We start from the raw sequence: 7065 nt of genomic DNA, 5'->3' as shown, positions 1-7065 counted from the left end.
CGATGCAGGGACTCCAGGATCACGCCCTGGGCCAAAGGCAGACGCTCAACCGCTGAGCCACCCAGGCGCCCCTGGACATCATTTTACTTCCCTGCACCTCTACACTTTCAATCCCCTTCTCCTCAGTGGGCACCCACCACAATGCACTTGATATCTGTTCTTAGATGTGTGTGCGTGTAGACGTGTGTGTACCTACATGTCGACATGGAGACATATCCTTGTAAAATAGGTAGCATTGTTAGGATGCGGATTTTTAATTTACGTAAGTTAGAGCCTTACTGTGAATCCCGCTCTGTTTCTTCATCCTACACCCTGTGTTTTACGATCTCTCCATGTGGCTGTGTGCACCTGTAGCTTGTTAATTCTTACTGATGCACAAATTCTTGAGTCTGTGACCACCGCATTGTTCTTGGCCTTTCCTCTGTTGATGGACACCTGGTGACTCACACGTTGTGTTACCACACACAGCTCCGCAGCGAACATTTTCACACACATCTACTTCAGAAGCCCAGAGAGAGTTTCTCAGGAACTGCTGCCTCATACGGTCTAGGTAACAGTCGCTGTCACTAGGGGTGGGGACAGGGCAGACAACTGCACGGTGCTGGAGAGCCGGAGCCCAGGCCCGGGCCTGCTGGACCGCAGCGCTGCTTGGCTCCTTGTCTGGCGCGGGCTCCAGATCCCGTTGTCCGGGGAAGAAGGCACATCTCGCACTGATTGGCTCCGGGTTTGAGAGCCACCGTCTCCTTCCTGCACAACGGTTTGTCATTAAATGCAATTCAATTTACTAATTGATTGTCTTCCCTGGTCCTAGCCTACAAGTTCTTCAAGGGCAGGCCCGGTGCTTTCTCCCCCCTGGTTGTGCTACGCCCCAGGCCTACGACAGAGCGCACGCAGGAGATGCCCTGCAGACACCTGCCAGATTTACTCATCAGTGAGGGAACTCGGGCTGTAAGGAGTAGGAACCGAGCCTCGGCAAGGCCGGGACCACGGTGCAAAATTTAAAAAGACCTTGTGTCAACTGCACTCACATTAAAAAAAAGAAAATTAAATTAAAATTAGGGGTGCCTGGCTGGCTCAGTGGATGGAGCGTGTGACTTGGGATTTCAGGGTTGTGATTTTGAGCCCCACATTGGGTGTAGAGATTATTTAAAAATAAAAGCTTTAAGGACTTAAATTAAAATTAAAAAATTTAAGAAGGCCTTGTCCTCAGCTGTCAACCTGCATGTACACAACCTGAAATTAAGGGTCTCCCTTGCCTTGTTCTAGAGCTCACTCTGACTTTAGGCTTTTTTTTTTTTTTTTTTTTTTTTTTAAGATTTTATTTGTTTAGGAGCGCCTGGGTGATTAAGTGGTTGAGCATCTGCCTTCGGCTCAGGTTGTGATCCTGGGGTCCTGGGATCGACTCCCACGTCAGGCTCCCTGCGGGGAGCCTGCTTCTCCCTCTGCCTGTCTCTGCCTCTCAATCTCTGTGTCTCTCATGAATAAATAAAATAATAATAATAATGTCCAGCATGAAAGGGCTTTGCCCAGGTGGATGATAATTGTGTGCCAACAACTGAGTGTGGTTAGCTCTGTTCTCCGCTCCTGTGGCCCAACACAGAGCAAAACAAAACCAATCAGCCCACCAGTAAAACCCTGACTCAGGACACCTTACATGGGCATGGTGATTTCATTCTGTTCCTGTCAGGGGTCATAGGAATTACTCCAACCAAATTCCCTCTTCAGGCTTAGGGAACCCGAGGCCCAGAGAGGGCATATCAGTCGCCCTAGTTGCACAGCTCCCGGTGGCAAGATGAAGACTGATGCGGATTCAAGCCCCTCCCGGGCACTCTGTGCCTCACTCTCTGTCTGGTTGCATGTTCTGACCGCTCAGCCCAACCTCCCCATAGTGTTTGTTTAAAGGGCTTGGCCATGTTTATCTTAGCACACGGGCGCCCTGTCTGAAGTCATTCACTGGCGCTAACTGGCCCTTCCTGAGTAGAGGTCAAGGTGAAAACCTCACTGGGAGCTGGGAGGCTCACGTTCTATTTCACTTTGTTGTTTAGTGTTTTTTTTCTCTTTCCAGGACAACTGCCTCAAAGCACAGATGAGCTCATCGACTCACCTGGGCAGGTAAGTGCAGAACCTGGACAGTGCTTTAGTGGGAGTGCATCGTGTTTGGAGGAAATGATGTCACGGTGTGCTGGGCGGGGTAGGGGGGACAGGAACACCTTTAAAGGGCTCATCTTTCCCACAGCCTGTTCAGCATTCGCTCTGCCCCTGGCACGTCCAGAAGCCCCTGCACAATGTGGGTACGATGTGTTGATGTCAACAGTTTTGCTGGAACCCACAGATCCATAAAGCTGCTAACAAGAACACGGAACAAGGTGTTAACGTGGGCGGTGGGTGGAGGTTTAGGACAGTAAGTGTCCTGAGAGAGGGGCGAGAACAGGAAGTCTCAGAGAGCCTCCCTGAGGAGCAGCCTTTGAGAGGGGCTTAGATCACTCATAGCCCCAAGTCGCACTTGGCCCAGTTCAATTATTAAAGCATAACATAGGGGCGCCTGGGTGGCTCAGTCAACTAAGTGGTTGCCTTCGGCTCGGGTCACAATCCTGAGGTCCTGGGATCGAGCCCCACATTGGGCCCCCGGCTCAGCGGAGAGTCTGCTTCTCCCTCTGCCTCTACCTCTCTCTCCACTCATGCTCTCTATCTCTCTCCCTCTCAAATAAATATATAAAATCTTTTTTAAAAAGAGAGAGAGGGACACCTGGGTCACTCAGTGGTTGAGTGTCTGCCTTCGACTCAGGGCATGATCCTGGGGTCCGGGATCGGGTCCCACATCGGGCTCCCCATAGGGAGCCTGCTTCTCCCTCTGCCGGTGTCTCTGCCTCTCTCTCTCTCTCTCTCTGTGTCTCTCATGAATAAATAAATAAAATCTTTAAAAAAAAAAAAGAGAGAGAGAGAGTAAGTGGAGCAGCAGGCAGAGGGAGAGGGAGACATATCTATATGAATTTTTTAAAAAGATGTATTTATTTATTTGTGATAGACATAGAGAGAGAGAGAGGCAGAGACACGGGAGGAGGGAGAAGCAGGCTCCATGCCGGGAGCCCGATGCAGGACTCGATCCCGGGACTCCAGGATCGCGCCTTGGGCCAAAGGCAGGTGCCAAACCGCTGAGGCACCCAGGGATCACTATATGAATTTTCACAAAGTCCACATACTCATATAAAACACCGTGATCAAATTTCAGAATATTTCCAGACCACAGAAGCCCCGCACGTCCCTTCCGGGTCACCAGCCACCCTCCAAAGTGTTGCCACCATGCTGACCTCTAACAGCACAGGTGAGTTGTGCATCCTCTGTTTTAACCCCATCAGCCTTAGGCTCAGTAGGTGTCATGTGCTGGGGGCGCCTGGGAGGCTCAGATGGTTAAGCCTCCGCCTCCAGCCCAGGTCGTCATCTCCAGGTCCCCGGATGGAGCACATGTCGGGCTCCCAGCTCAGCGGGGAATCTGCTCCTCCCTCCCCTCTGTCTCTCCCCCTGCTTGTGCTCTCTCTGTCTCTTTCTGAAACGAATAAATAAGAAATCTTAAAAAAAAAAAAATCGGACTGGCTGCAACATGCCTCCCCACCCCCACCCAGCGCTGACCCCAGAGCAGAAGGAGCTTTTTTTTTTTTTTTTTAAGATTATTTATTTATTCATGAGAGACAGACAGAGAGAGGCAGAGACCCAGGCAGTGGGAGAAGAAGCAGGCCCCATGCAAAGAGCCGGACGCGGGACTCGATCCCGGGACCCCAGGATCAGGCCCCGGGCTGCAGGCGGCGCTAAACCGCGGCCCCCGGGCTGCCCGGGAGGAGCTCTCCGGCGTGGCTCCCGGCGCCGCCCCGGGCAAGGGCATCCTGGCTGCAGAGAACACGGAGGAGGGAAGTCATCAAATCCAAGGTGTCGTAGGCATCAAGGGGGACCAGGGTGGGGCGCCTCCCGGCAGGATCAAACGACCAGACTACCCCCCAAGGGCTGGATGGGCTGAGCGCTGTGCCCAGTACAGGAAGGACGGGGCTGACTGTGCCAAGTGGGCTGCGTGCTGAAGAGTGGGGAACACACCCCCTCAGGCCTTGCCATCATGGAAAATGCCAGCGTCCGGGCCGTTCTGCCAGCATCTGCCAGCAGAATGGCATCGTGCCCCTTGTGGAGCCTGAGATCCTCCCCGATGCGGACCATGACTTGAAGCGGTCAGTATGGAACCGAGAAGGTGCTGGCTGCTGTCTACAAGGCCCTGAGTGCCCACCACATCTAGGAAGGCACCTTGCTGAAGCCCAATGTGGTAACCCCAGGCCACGCCTGCACCCATAAATATTCTCACGAGGAGATTGCCATGGCAACTGTCACAGCACTGCCCCCGCTGTTACTGGGATCACCTTCCTATCTGGAGGCCAGAGTGAGGAGGAGGCATCCATCAACCTCAGGGACATCCACAAGTGGTCCCCCATCCCCCCCCCACCCCCCCCACCCCTGGCTGAAGCCATGGGCTCTGACCTTCTCCTATGGCCCAGCCCCGCAGGCTTCTGCCCTGAAGGCCCAGGGTGGAAAGAAGGAGAACCTGAAGCCTGCCCAGGAGGAGTGTATCGGGGGCCCTGGCCAACAGCCTCGCCTGTCAAGGCAAGTACACCCCAAGTGGTCAGGCCGGGGCTGCAGCCAGCGAGTCCCTCTTCATCTCTAACCCTGCCTACTAAGCCGAGGTGTTCTAAGGCTGCCCCCTCAACACTCCAGCCCCCGCCCCCTCCCACACTCACTCTTGAAGAGAGGGCCTCACCTGGGGCTCCAGGCTGCTCTTTCCCATCACTTTGGCCTCCCACGTGACATTGGTGGGTGGTGTTGTCTGTACATGCTAACTCCATTGCTCTTTCCAGCCCCCTGCCAATAAACAACTATTTAAGGGGGGGAAAAATAAATAAATAAAATAAATAAATAATCGTGTGCTGGTTGATTAAAATCCTTTCCAAGTATTAGTTCCCTTGCTAATGCTTGACCCCATGGTTCACTAGTGAGATAGGCAAGGGGCAGTCAGGGTGCCCATCCTGGTGGCTACCGAGGCACAGCTGATGTGCTTAGTCACGGAGTCCTAGGATAAGTCAGCAGAAACCTGACCTTTCAGCCAGAGCCGCTGGCCGGCTCCCAGCTTCCCTGCACCACCTGACCTCCGTGGGCATCATGCCACAAGCTGTAGCTCTTTGCTGAGCCACCTGGGCTCTGCTGGGAGGGCACACAGGTTTGAGATGTGAAATAGGCGCCTGGGACAAGCTTCTGGCACTATCCTCCAAGAGGCCTCGATGGTGACAGACCTCAAAGCCTCAAAGATGCATTAGATTGCGGAAAACAGCCAAACACTGAGGCATGTGTGGAAAGCAATGGTCTGATATGCTCAAATCACTCTTAGAATTTCTTTTAGAAATTCCTTTGAAGCCAGATGATAAGCCACAGTTCTCTTATCTCGTGGTTGTGTCATCTTTATGATGAAAGATAAGTGTGTTTGACGACCCACCATTTTTCATACGTGTGCCACCAGACAACAGAGCCCCAGCCAATTGTCACTCACGGGGCATACAGGACATATCCACAAAACAGGCTTCCCTAATAATCCCATTTGCCATTTATTGAGCACCCTCTATGTACCAGGATCTACTTCCCACTTTAATGACAGCCCCCAAAGATCATTTTTCCCATTTTACAGAAGAGAAACTGGGAGCCTCAGATGGTAAGTGGCTTCCCCAAGCTAACCCAGTTAGGACTAGCAGAGTTGGGATTTGAATCAGGTCTGTCTAGAACCAAACAAAGCACACGTTCCCTTGTTGGTCTTCACAGGTTCCTGGGGCGGCGGTGGGGGCGGTCAACCACAAGACCAGCAATGAGTGGGCCTTTGAACCCTTCTGAGGATATAGAGGAGGCCGCTGGAGGCAAATGGAGCAGAGAGATAGACTACAATGTGGCCCCAATGTCCCTCACACTCACAAGAACCACAGTATTCAAATCAGAGCCCCTGGGCAGCCCACGTGGCTCAGCGGTTTAGCCCTGCCTTCAGCCCAGGGCCTGATCCTGGAAACCTGGGATCTAGTCCCATATCGGGCTCCCGGTACATGGAGCCTGCTTCTCCCTCTGCCTGTGTCTCTGTCTCTGTGTGTGTGTGTGTGTGTGTCTTGTGAATAAATAAATAAAATCTTTAAAAAAAAATTTTTTTTTAATTTTTGATAAAAAAAAAGACCCTGAGCCCTGATGGGAACTTGGAGAGCACGGAGCTCCGCCTTTGCTAGAGGAATCCCTAAGGAAACAGACATTTAGAGAGGACGTGCAACTGGTCCAGGGTCATCCAGAGCAGGATGAGGAAGAAGCATGACTTCCAGGCCTCTGCTCTTTCCGCAATGTGTGGTGGTCTCCTTTTGGCCAGTGTCTGCGGACGCTATGGCACTGGACATCTTTCTGTCTTGCCTTCTTGGCAACCAGGGTGACAGGTTTTATGTGGATGGAGGACACACCTGCCCAGGTGGCCACAGGGCAGCAAGTGATCCTGCTTCAGAATCAGAAAGGAGTGTGCTGGGCTGTGGAGAGGGAGCCTCTGGTTCCTCCTGCTTCCAGGGCTTTGTTGATTTGAAGGAGACTCCAGGCATGGTGTAATCCCTTGGCCTTTCCCTGAACCAACACCTGCCTGCTGTGATGTGGACCTGTAATCAATGGGCATTTTCCCAGAGAAGGGACACCAGGAGTCCCAGGTGGGAAGGAATCCTCTGAAGACTTTGTCCTCAAGGATGAAGTCATGGGCCTTGGAAGCTAATGCATTTTATAGATCCAATAAAGTAGATACAACCAGGCTGTTGAGGTGCTGTCAGGTGTCCTGGAGCCCTGCCTTGCTTACTCCGCTGGAGGAGGAAGCCGAACGAGAGGCAAACTTGGGTTTAGTGACCTGCCCAAGGTCATCAGCCAGATAGGGACAGAGTCCAGTTGAGGACCTGCTGCATCAAGTCAGCAGGCTGCTGGGGAATGTGCTGGCCTCCCTGCCTGACTCACATGGGTCTCTAAGGCATCCCTGGTGAG

The 7065-nt window shown here is 52.7% G+C and overlaps 1 pseudogene; it reads left to right on the top strand.

Annotated features, from left to right (window-relative positions):
• The first annotated feature begins 204 nt into the window (after positions 1–204).
• Positions 205–4934, top strand: LOC144281726 (fructose-bisphosphate aldolase A-like; annotated as a pseudogene).
• Positions 4935–7065: the final 2131 nt, after the last annotated feature.

Source organism: Canis aureus, chromosome 13 (assembly GCF_053574225.1).
Source record: "Canis aureus isolate CA01 chromosome 13, VMU_Caureus_v.1.0, whole genome shotgun sequence".
Classification (NCBI taxonomy): domain Eukaryota; kingdom Metazoa; phylum Chordata; class Mammalia; order Carnivora; family Canidae; genus Canis; species Canis aureus.
This window is presented reverse-complemented; position numbering and strand designations above follow the sequence as displayed.